The sequence below is a fragment of the Protopterus annectens genome, chromosome 8.part0 (genome assembly GCF_019279795.1).
Source record: "Protopterus annectens isolate FY-2018-M chromosome 8.part0, PAN1.0, whole genome shotgun sequence".
NCBI classification, from domain to species: domain Eukaryota; kingdom Metazoa; phylum Chordata; order Ceratodontiformes; family Protopteridae; genus Protopterus; species Protopterus annectens.
Window position 1 is genome coordinate 1,494,443,125 of NC_056741.1, and position 12,611 is coordinate 1,494,455,735.

Below are 12,611 nucleotides of genomic sequence, written 5' to 3' on the forward strand. Positions count from 1 at the left end.
AAAAAGAAAAAGTAATGTTAACCCTCCGTTGGTTAATACGTTGAACACCTTTGCTATGATTTGCGAGAATGATATTTATAACTTACATAATTTTGATAGGTTCAATAAATCTAACTTTGATAGAAATTTGACAGAAAAACAATCAGTTGCTTTGAAACAGTTAATTTCTTATAGTTACATCAGATACATGAAAGTGGACAAAGGGCAGGGCCTGGTCATTATGAATGTTAAGTATAATGACACTATAGGCAATATGTTGGCTGACACAGAAATACAGAAAGGTTTCCAGAGATGTAGTTAGAAGGAAGTTTCAGGAAGTTGATTTAATATTATTGGATTTATTACATCAACAGTACATCACTATTGATCTTTTTGAATTTCTTAATGTTGAACAGCCACAATTGGGGACTTTATTTGGAATTCCCAAAATACATCAGAATGCTGAACACCCACCCTTCAGACCCATAGTTTCTGCTCCACATAGTAAACATCAAAAATTTCTATTTAGATGAAATACTTAACCCTATAGTGCAGAATAGTAAATGGTTTTTGAAAGACTCATGGATGTTTTTTTGGACGAGTTAAAGTTGTATGAATTTCAAGGGGATGAGACTATGCTGTGTGCATTTGATATTTGTTCATTATATACTACAATATAACAAACAGAAGGTATTGAATTTATGAGGCTTTACTTAAACACAGGAATTGTCTTAAACAAGACATTTTTGTGATATGTCAGCTTATGGAGCTAGTGTTAATGAACAATTTTTTTTATGTTTGGGGAAAGAGTTTAACAGCAGACAATTGGAGTTGCAATGGGTGAATACTTTGTACCAGTGTTCCCCAACTTGGTCATTTGTTGGTGGGAACTTGAACAATTCTAATTTGGTGAGGAACTCAAATATGTACGGTATTATAAATGATATACTGATGACCGTTTTTTCATCTGGGCAGGTAATAGAGAACAGTTGGTTGATTTTTTTCAGCGAACTTAATAGGACGGTGACTTGGATTAAATTTACTATTGGTAATGTTGGAATGGAAGTTAACTTTCTTGATGTTAAAATAAACATTGACATCAATAGAAAAGAAGATTAATGTACTGCGGTGGTGGTGCTGCGGTAGCGTTGTCGCCTCACAGTAAGACGTTGGCCTGTTCAATTCTCAGCTAGAGCATCTTCTGTGTGGAGACATGCGTGAATGGGTGTACCTTTGTTGAAGGTTGTGCGTCAGAACTGGCAACTCGGTACGTAAAAATCTACTGCCAATCATTAGCGGACCGGAGTTCCGCTGTGGCGACCCCTAACTGGGAAAAGCCGAAAGACACAACAGCAACAAAAATGTATTTAAAGGAGAAGATATAAGGCTAAGAAGGATGATTAGTGAAGAAAACAATTTCATCAGTGAAGTGGATTTTCTTAGACAGTTATTCATTGATAGAGGATATGACCATAGGGACCTAGATGAAGTTATTAGTTATATTACAAAAAAATAGAGGGACTAGGTTTTTCCCTGTCCTACAAGCTGGATTTCAGACTAATGCCACACTCAATTGTAATGGAGTAGGGGAAGAAATGTTAAGGTATGCTTTTCCTGTACCTATGAGTACAGATGGGCCTAGGATTAGGGAGATAGTTTGTGAAAATTATTCTGGGGATCGAAGAATTAAGTAAAGTAGTGGGGGCCCAGCCAAGATTTATAAAAAAAAAACAAAAATTTGAAGGAATTGTTGGAAAGTGGACCTAAAAGTAGAAAGGAAAATGACAATTTTTCTTGCTTCGGTACATTTCCATGTACTAATTGCACTCAGTGTAGGTTTATGATGGGGGTAACACAGTTACCACTTTAAACATCTAAATTATACATTAATAGCAAAGGGAAGATATAATTGCCAAGTGAGGGGCTGGTGTACCTTACAGTGTGCTCCAGCTGTGAGAATTTCTATACAGGTAAAACTATTAGAAAATTGAATCAGAGTCAGAGAGCACGTGTTAGCTATTAAAAAGAAGGATTTAAGTAATGTGTTGGCTAAGCACTCAGTGAAGTGCACAAATTTTAAGAAGTTTACTTTTCTTGTAGTAGAAAAAGTTAGTAAGGACAAATTTGTAGTTTCTTTTAATTATTTTTAGAAAACAGAGTTGAAATGGCAGCTTTTTTTTAAACATATGTATAAATGTATATATTTAATACTTCTGAATGTATTTCCATTGCTGTGTTCATTTGATTTGGTAGATTGTTAATGTGCATACATATATTTTTATTTTCGGTTTCATTTTATAATGGAGTATTAATTAGGGAAATTATGTCATAATTAACTGGCTCTATAAAAGGTAATGGCTGTAACTGATTGTTAGTTCTGAGGAAGTTCTGTAATAAACGGGACGAAAGAGCTCAACTTGATTCTGGCTCCAGTGTGGTTTGTTTTACTTGCATTTGAACAAGAGTGACACTGTCAAAATGCAGTTTTTCAATGGGCAGTTTTGCAAACCCAAATACACTTACTACACCAAATCGAATGGGTAGTGTAGTTCAAGTATTTGTGTTTGGAATTTTGAGTGGAGATTGCAGTTCAGTGAGGAACAGGAAATTAGCCTATTTCCTCACTGTAGTGCGATCTCGGAGTTGGTATATAAACATTTACAGGGTGTGTAGGGGGGGGGGCTTGCTCTCCTGCAAAACAGTAAAACACACATACCATTGACTATGGAATGGCACGGTATGGTAAGCTGCATAGCATGGGTGATTGATGTCACCCTCAGCTATGTTGAATACATCGAACTACAGGTGTCGATGCATTCAGTTTCGAGCTGACCGTAATTTTGCTGTTCCAGATTTAAGATTTCAGGTTGACCATGTGACTGGTTGACCTATGAAGGTTCAAGGTTTCAGTAAACCATTTCACGATCTTACCTTTGGTTAATATTACCAGCTTTTCCTACATATAAATTAATATATTGACTACTGAAAATAAAATGACATTGTCTACATCGGAAACATGAACGAGTCCCAACTAGTTTAGTCTTAACACCTTTAGAAGGAAAAACAACCACCCTCAAAAGCATAGTTTCAAACGTCTACTTCTCTTACCTACATACTGGAGTTGTCCCATTAGTGAAATTCTAAAGACTTCATGACCCCCTTAAAAGCACTTTTTTTTGTATAGTATTTTCACAGCCTGACTGCCTCTGCTATATGCACTCAAAGTACAATTGTGTACACTTACACTCGAACATCTACATTTTATGGTATTGACTGTTGCAGTCATCAAATTTGAGTTATCCCTGCCATGGTAGCCCTCTGCCAGCCCGAATACCATAGACTTAGCATTTCTGCGTTGGTTGCTGTTGCTTGAGGACTGACGTCAGGTTGTCAGTGGTATAAATGAAGGCATCCGACACCATTACATCAGTTTTTCTTGCCCTAACCTGTCAGGAGCCCCCAAAGGAGGAGGCCAGGCTCTGGTGGAAGAAACCCACCAGCGGAAAATAAATACCAAAATGTCCCTTGTAAGGACAAGGGAAAAAGGGGAAAAAAAAACAGAAAGAAAAGAGAAAGGGGGATGAAGGGAGGGAAACCATGACTGCAACAGTGAATACACTTGAACATCTACATTTATAGTAAGTGTACACAACCGTACTATGTTCTTCATGTTTCACTGTTGCAGTTCATCACTTTTGGGTGGATTCTCAAAGCTGAGGAAAATGAGTGGAGGCAGTCCAGGAAGCTAGGAGCTGGCTAGCATGCACTGCAAGACTGCAGAGGCAAACCCTGCCCTGGATTTAGAGAAGAGAGGCCGGTGGTAATGCTTGGTAAATTATGAACAGATGTTCAGGTGGCAGCCTCCAGGATGTCCCTGGTGGGGACTCCTCTGAGGGAAGCCACAGAGGTGGAGGCTGCTCTAGTGGAGTGTGTCCTGACCCCCTTGGGGGGAAACTTGCCATGCTGTTTGTAGCAGAAATGGATGCAGTGTACTATCCATTTGGAAATGGTTTGCTTGAAGATGGCTTTGCCTTCTGCCCCTGAAGCAAAGCTAATCAGCAATTGATCAGAGTTCCTGAAGGGTTTAGTCCTATCCAGATACTATCTGAGCTGCCTGTGCACATCTAGAGTGCAGAATCCTTTTCCCCTTGTTTTGGGGGTTAGGAAAGAAAGTGGGTAAATGAATGGATTGGTTGAGAGGCACACTGGACGCCACCTTGGGCATGAAGGATGGATTAGTTCTGAGGGATACCCTGTCTGCATGGAAGATGATAAAGGGTTCCACAGCCATGAGTGCTTGCAACTCAGACTCTTCTGGCTGAAGTGATGGCCAGGAGGAATACTGTCTTCCAGGAGAGAAATTTTAGCTCTGCAGAAGTAGCTGGTTAGAAGGGGGGCAGGGTGAGCTTTTCAAGACGAAGTTAAGGTTCCAACCTGGTGTTGGTGACCTTCTGGGGGGTCTCAAGTTGCTAGCCCCACTGAGGAACTGTTAATCAGAGGGTGTGAAAAGAGAGGCTGCTCAGTGGGAAAGTGAGCAGAAATAGCAGAGGCATACATTTTCGTTGAAGGTTGTGTGTCAGGGCTGGCAACTCTGTACGTAAAAATCTACTGCCAATCATTAGTGGACCGTAGTTCCGCTGTGGCGACCCCTAACCGGAAAAAGCTGAAAGATACAACAGCAGCAACATTTTTAGAGGAGAATGAGACACCACTGTGCAGCAGGTCAGCTAAGTAATCCAGGATGAGAGGGATGCAGGGCTGTGATGTGTTGGCACCCTTAGCCTGGATCCAAGTGCAGAATCTTTTCCATTTATCTGCATAAGACTTTCCGGTGCTAAGGCGTCTGGCCTCTCGAATAACATCCAGAACCTGTTTACTGAGGATGGCAGATTGGTCAGGGATTAGGGTATAAGCCAAGCTGCCAAACTGAATGTTTGCAACTGGGGGTGCATCAGTTTCCCTTCCCTCTGGGTTAGGAGGTTTGAAATCTGAGGAAGATTCCATGGAGGCAGCAGGGACAGACTGTGCAGCAAGGGGTGCTTGTCTGGAACTATGAGAATGGTCCTTGGTTTTTCTCCCTTATTTTGAGCAGTACCCTGGGAATGACAGGCAGGGGAGGAAAGGCATAAACAGAGATGTTTATCCAGGGGAAGGACAGGGCATCCACTTTCCAAGCCATGCAGTGATGTTCCCTGGTGCAGAATTTGCTGAGTTGGTGGGGTAGGTGAAGAGTTCAACCTCTGGGGTTCCCCATTTCTGAATTATTAGGAAGAAGGTGCTTCAGTTGAGCTGCCATTCATGTGGTCCAAGAGCTGTCTGCTTAATTGGTCTGCCAGGGAGTTGAGAGAGCCTGGCAGGTATTGAGCTAACAGGTGTATTTGCATGGAAGAGGCTGCGGACCAAGGGTCATGGCCAGCCTGCACAGTGGGTAGGAGTGTGGCCTTCCCTGCTTGTTAATGTACCACTTCACAGTGGTGTTGCCTGTCTTGATCAGGAGACCTGTGGAGAAAGAAGGTATTTGAAACATATTAAGGCCTGCTGCACAGCTATCATCTCTTTTAGACTCATGTGCAGAGAGAGTTGATGGGGGTTCCATTGCCCCTGTATACACCTGCCGTCCAGGTGTGCACAGCAAGTGTAGTCTGATGCATCTGTGGTGAGTGTCTGGGTGATGGGGAGAATGGCAGTCCCTTGTTGTTGGAGCATGCTGTTTCCCACCAAAGAAATTCCTTCCTCAGGCAAGGAATTGTAGGCAGAAGAGTTTCCAGATCCTGAGAGTGTTGACACCAAAGGCTGTTTATGTACCACTGAATTTTCCTCATATGCAGTCTGGCATATGGAATAAGGAGTATGCAAGAGGCCATGAACCCCAGGGCTTGCAGGATTTTCCTTGCAGAAAGCTGGGGCTTGGTGGCCAGTTGAGTGAGGTAAGCTGATAGGAACATTTGTTTCTCTGGTGTAAGGTATGCCACCTGGGATGCTGTGTCCAGACTTGCTCCCAGAAAGATTATCCTTTTGGTGAGTACCTGTTTGTATTTCTTTTCATTGACTGTGTACCCTAGGGAGGTTAGTAGGTCCTTTACAAAGGCCAGGTCTTTGAACAGCTTTTCCTGGCTGTCTGCCTGAATAAGAAAATTGTCCAAGTAGGGGTAAATTTGAAAATTTCTGTCTGCAAAAGGCAATGGCTGGAGCCAGGCATTTTGTAAAAACTGGGAGCAGTAGATAAGCCAAAGGGAAGTGCAGAGAATTGAAAGTGTTGAGATCCTGCCCTGAAGCGGAGATATTTTCTACAGGACTCCCTGATATGAATGTAGTAGAGGTAGGCCTCTTTCAGGTCCAAGGTAGCTAGCCAGGCATCCTTGGACAGCATGGGTAGCAGCTGTCGGAGGGTAAGCATTTTGAATTTTAGGATCACCAAAAAGGTGTTTAGAATGGAAAGAGTAAGGATGGGGTGCCAGATGCCCTCTTTTCTGGACACAAACTCTGGAGTAGAAGCCTTGGCCTATCTGCTCTGCAGGAATATGCTCTACTGCCCCCAATGAGAGCAAGGAAAGGATTTGTTTTTGAGCCTCTGCCCACTGATTTGGTGGTAGATCTGGGAACCCCTTTTGTGGTTGAAAGGGTGTGGAAGGAGAATTTGTACCCCTGAGACACTATGTTCAGAATCCATTAGTCCTTGATAATGGTGGGCCAGGTGCTTGAGTGAAAAGAGAGTTTTCCTCCTAGGGGTATGTGAGGGTGGGCAGAGGTGGGGTTGGGAATGAGCGAAGTATTGTGAGTTCTTACCACAAGGGGGTGGTTTAGAACTCCCTGGTTTTGAAGTGGGGGTAGTCCACTGTTTGGATCTCTGCAACCCCTGGGGCTGCTGTTTGGGGTGGGGTCTGTTTCCATGGGACCTAGGCTGGCCCTGTCTACTCAGAGCAGGAAAGGACAAGTGCTTGGAGGGGATATGCCTGAACCTAGGGGGCTGGACCTGTAAGAAACCTTTAACAGTCTACATAGATTTTGCTTTTTCTTCCATCTTTGAAACCTCTTCTTCTTTAGTGCCAAACAAGTTATCTTTGTGCAAGGGTGCATCCAGCAATTTTGATTTCACGTGGTCTGGCAGGGGTTGTTCCTTAAGCCATGCAGGTCTTCTAATGACAGATCCAGTGACTGCTGCCCTGCAAGAAGCTTCAAGCATGTCAAAACCACAGTACAAAGTGTGTTTAGTTACTTGAACAGCAGAATGCATCAAGTCCTGTAAATCTTTAGATTCTGCCCATGCAGGAAAGGAGGAAATTTTTTTGTTTAAGGCGTTCCAAGGTATGTTGCTGATACTTAGGCATGTGGAACTGACAATTTAGTGCCCTGATTACAAGAGTAGCTGAGGTGTATACTTTTTTACCCCATCTGTCCAGTGCTCGGGAATCCCTGTCTGAGGTGTTGGGATTCTTAGCTGAGGTTGCTTTAATCCCTTTAGGTCCTTGAGTAATGACCTCAGGGTCAGCTGTAAGATTTTTAAAAAGATATTTGCATGAGTCAGGAACTCTGTAGTACCTGTCTGGCTTTCTGTGAGCAGGAAGGAGGGCATCTGGAGTCAAGCTGGATTCAAGGAAGACATCATCCACCACATCTAGGACTGGGGGGATGGCTAAGGAAGGTCCAAGAACTCTCAGTCTCTTTTTTGACTCTGGGTAGTCTTAACTCTCCTATTGGAAATGCTCCCTTAAGGTATGCAGGGTTTCCCCAAAGGAAAAGGCTGAAGGAATGGATTCCTCTACATCACAATCCTCATAAGTGGAGAGTGGCTGCATGTCTTCATAGTCAGATGCATCAGATTCATCTGAGTCTTGTTCAGACAAAACTAGTACAGACAGATCTTTTTTCCTTTTTGAGGGAGTTGACTGGCCCCTAATAAGCATGATAAGGTCTGCCATTTTAAGCATTTGAGACTGAGGCAAAGGAGCAGGCGCCTGAGAATGGATAGCCGGTTTCTTGTGTGTAGTTCAACCCCTGGGCCTGAGAAACTGGGTGTTTTTTTCAAAAGAATGGTAGTTGCGAAAGAAGACGTTGGTTTATGTCGGGTTTCAGTGTTGCGAAGGACTTCCTCGGAAGCCAGTTCCTGCACAGCGGCTCCGGACCCATCCATGGTAGAGACGACCGCAGGATCCTTAGACTAAGAAGAGTTCTGCGGCATACCAGACTCCGAAAGGGTCTCAGTAGCGGCCTGCAAATTAACTGAAGTGGGTATCAGGGGCCATGAAAGCGCATCACTGAGTTCCTGAGGACTGACAACCAGCTTAACGGAAGTAGGTTTGGTCCTGTTCTGTCTCTGTCTTTATCTTTACATTTTTTTGGAAGATCTGCTGACGGATGGCTTACCAAAGCCATACTGGAATTCGAGGACTGTGAATGGAAATATCTAGCTACAATAAGGGCCCGACGATGGATTGTTCTGGCATTAAACAGAGCACAGAAGCGACAACGAGGAACATTGTGGTCTGAGCCTAGACAAGTGATGCAGTAAGAATGGAAGTCTCAGTGTGGTATTTGCTTTCCACAGGCGAGACAGTTATTAACTTTTTCTGACATCAGTTAGTGTAAGAAAAAAGGATCCCCAACGGGGTACTTAGCTTTCGAAGACTTCAACTTCAATTTGGAAACGAAATTCAGGTAGCGGCCAACCAGCACTCATGCAAACTGCTTCTACTTTGGGCTCCACAGCAAGAAAGATTGATGTAATGGCATCAGATGCCTTCCTTTATAACACTGACGACCTGATGTCAGTCCTCAAGCGACAGCAACAGATGCAGAAATTCTAAGTCTATGGTATTTGGGCCGGCCAAGGGCTACCCTGGCAGGGATAACACAAATGTGATGACTACAACACAGAAACACGAAGAACATCTGCCACCTTGTTCAAATCCTTGTTGACCTCCTTGGTTTGCAACCCAGCTTTAGTTACAGATGCATGCTGCTCTTGTCTACTGTTAATTACCCTGTGATGAGTATATTCCTGTCCTTAAAAATGTACTATTTCTTGACATTTCTTTATAAAGACGTGAAGCTCTGATTAACTGTCTTTTTACTATACCATGCTTAGTGTGGGCAGGATGCATCTTCAATAGACTAAACACTTGAGTCGACTCACTGGCTTTCCTATACGTTTTGGTGGAGAAGCCCCCCCACATGCCCTAACCTAACATAAATCTCAGTGACTTCTCTTCAATTAAATGATGTAATGTTTTCAATTAGTTTTCACTCATGTTTTTATTAAAGTAGTGTTTACTCAAATCAAAATACTGATCAATAGCTGCTTCACAAAGATCTTGAAACTTAACAGTAAAATCCATGGGGGGAGTAAAGGTGCTGGGCTTTTTCAATACATTAACAATGACCCTCTAATTGATAAGTGGGTGAAGCATTAACTGATTGTGTTCACTTTCCTGATAATGAACTCTGCAATCACTATTCCTGCTGGGAATTACTACTGGTTTGGCTTGTATTTGGATAATAGGAGTGATGAAATGCCTATGATCTTTCCTCTTTTTTTGTATGGCCATACAACTGTGGAATTATTACACAAGAAATTCGGATAATGTAGCCAAAAGCTCTTCCATATGAGGGTGCAGACGGACTTGTCTCTGAAAAAAATAAAGACTTGACCATTTTTTTTTAAATGAAGCTTTGACCAATGGGTTTCATCCAGCTGAAGCTTCATGGGATGTAATCTTGACAAAACATAATGGAATCAACCTTTGGGCAAAGTGCAAAACCGATAACTAGTAAAAATGCTCTTGACAAATTCATATTATTTCAAAGTCACAAAGGGTAGGAATCATCCCATATCTGCACCACTGGAAAACTTTGCCTTATTCTTCTACATCAATCATACTAATGGGCTCCCAGTTAAAATGACAAGTGCTGACAAGCCAGAAAAAAAAGCCAGGGAAGGAGCTAATCTCTTTTCCTCAAGCTATTTTTTTTGTTTTTTGCAACTGGGTATGCCCCCCTCCCCCACAAACTTGAACTAACTCTTAAGATCACCACACCTCAGAAAAAAGGGAATATTCCAAGAAATGGCCATCTTAGACTTAGTACATCTAACTCCGTTTTTTGGGCATTCAAGCTCCATGTTTCAGGAATCTTACTCGCAAGTTCTGGTATTTCAAATGGTTACTACACTAAAGCAGCTCTAGTGTCAGCTTCAAGTAAAACACAGAATGAAGCATCCCTTTTCAATATCAGTCCTAGCCAGACAGAATTAAAATCTCGTTAGAAAGTGCAAGCCTGTTTAATGTGCAAAGTGTTTTGCTAAGACTTCAGTTTCTGGCTCATCACGGAGGGATATAAGTACTACATCAGATGTCAGTTCCTTTGATAAGACCGACCCCACACCCCATCATGTGATGGGGTCAATGCTGTTTTAGAGACAGAGTTCACTCAAACCCAGCAGGCATACTTACTTTTCATTTCGCTCAACGATTCTTGTATGATGCACAGAACAGAGCAGTCAACATGCAGAAGTGATGACTTGAGCCAAGGTCATGCAGATGCTTCCTTCCTTTTTATTTTACACCTTTTGGTGCTGCGGTAGCATTGTCGCCTCACAGTAAGATGTCCTGTTCGATTCTTAGCTAAAGCGTCTTCTGTGTGGAGACATGCATGAATGGGCGTACCTTCGTTGAAGGTTGTGCGTCAGGGCTGGCAACTCGGCATGTAAAAATCTACTGCCAATCATTAGCAGACCGGAGTTCCGCTGTGGCGACCCCTAACCGGGAAAAGCCAAAAGACACAACAACAACCCTTTATTGCAGGTGCTCTACTTCTTATTACAGCTCTAGTGCTACAGGTGGTAAAGTCCAACAAAGGCTTTGTGGCATCACAACAGGTCAAAAAGAATATGCACCATCTCCACCACACTTTTCAACACCATATCACTTTTCTCATCTTAATTTAAATCCTGTTACAGGCTTTAGACTCCACAATGATCATTTGTGCATCTTACGAATTTCAGGAATTTTCACCTTTTCAGAATAAAAAAATAGCTAAGTGTCTTGGTACAAATCATGCCCCACTTCTACTGCTATCTAGCTATAGCTACAACAGCCTTCTTCATGTAAATCACATATAGTCGTAGCACATCCTCTGTAATTCTTTCATCTTCCACTTAATGTAACGCCACTTCCCAAATTCACTTACTGTAAACCCCCTCCATTCCTCTCACTTTTACTCATACCTCTCAACCACTTAGTAAGAAATCTGGACAAAGTCCAACAAAATGGGGGGAACAAAGGCCCAAAAATATGGACATATTTTAAATGCAGGCAGTCCCTGAGTTAAGGACGAGATCTGTTTTTTAGTCTGTCCTTAAGTCAAACTTGTATGCAAATCGAAACACATACATATGGTTCTTATTAAATGTCACTTAGTCAAATGTTTACCTCAGTCTAGTCTATTTTACTTTTCTTTGCATATAAAACACTTTAGAAACACTTCCAAATAAAAAAAATATTAAACATAACACTGTATACTGTAGTAATAAGAATAACAATACAGTACAAGGACTAATGAAAAAGGCTTTCAGGACTGGAAAAAAAAAAGATTAAGCACCATACCATGGTCCCCCAAATCTCCCAAGACCCAGAATTTAAAACACCAAACAAGTTTTCTTAAAAGTCACGGGCTTTCAGCTTTCCAGTCACCAAAGAATGAAGTCTTTATCCTGGCACCCCATATGAATGAGGTGATGTGTCAACTGTGAGGAAAAAACAACAGTGACAAAGGAATGGTGATAGCATACAAGTACTACAACAACTACAAAAAACACAAAATTAATAAAGCATTCCCAACAAAGGCTAAATGAACCCAATCAGCACTCAGTAAACATACAAAACTTTTTCTGGTGCTATCAAAATCAAGTTTCTAAGCAGATTGTCAATCCCTCTTTATTGGTAGCAAGACCGTATTTTGTAAATTCATCACAACCATGTTGCCACCACCTGCAAATAATGCATGTCACCTCCTCCTAAACACCCGCAATGTTTGACCAGTCATCTCAAAGCTTGGACAGCTGGCAACCAAATACCCTTTTGGCTGGCTGCCATCACTCCTCCAAAAATGTCACCATTCAAAGATGCAGTAGCACATCAAGAAACACTGAAAAACTAGCTGCATATGTGCACAGACATCGTTCTTATATATATATATAATCACTTAAACTGAGACATATTAATAATGTCTTCCAATATCTTGCTACTTGCTCTCCAGCAACAGAAGGGACATTTATAGTCAGTACCACTAAATATCACATTGTTAACCTTATGTGTTCCCACTCAAGAAGTGCCAGTAAGAAATATGACTGGTAACCCCCTGAGGTATTTAATAATTAATGGTGGGCAACCTGCTGCAACCCCCACTGTACATGTCGCCCTAGAGGGTAAATTGTCTGATTACCTGTGGGACGGGGGGGGGGGGGAGCTGACTCTCGACAATTGTTAATGCAAATGTCAGGCCCACTGCAAAGCCCCTGTACTAATAATACACTTTGCACTTTTCTTAAATAGGTCTCTCTGTTTAGGGAGGAAGAGAAGCCTATGCTTTTTTAACAACTTACACTTCCAGTTTTTTCAAACAGTTAAAAACAAATG

General features: G+C 42.0%; 1 protein-coding gene across 4 annotated transcripts in view; it reads right to left on the bottom strand.

The window, feature by feature from the left end:
• ZBTB16 (zinc finger and BTB domain containing 16) overlaps window positions 1-12,611 on the bottom strand; it is a 1,288,889-nt gene that overhangs the window by 712,177 nt on the left and 564,101 nt on the right. The gene's annotated exons all lie outside the window — the stretch shown is intronic.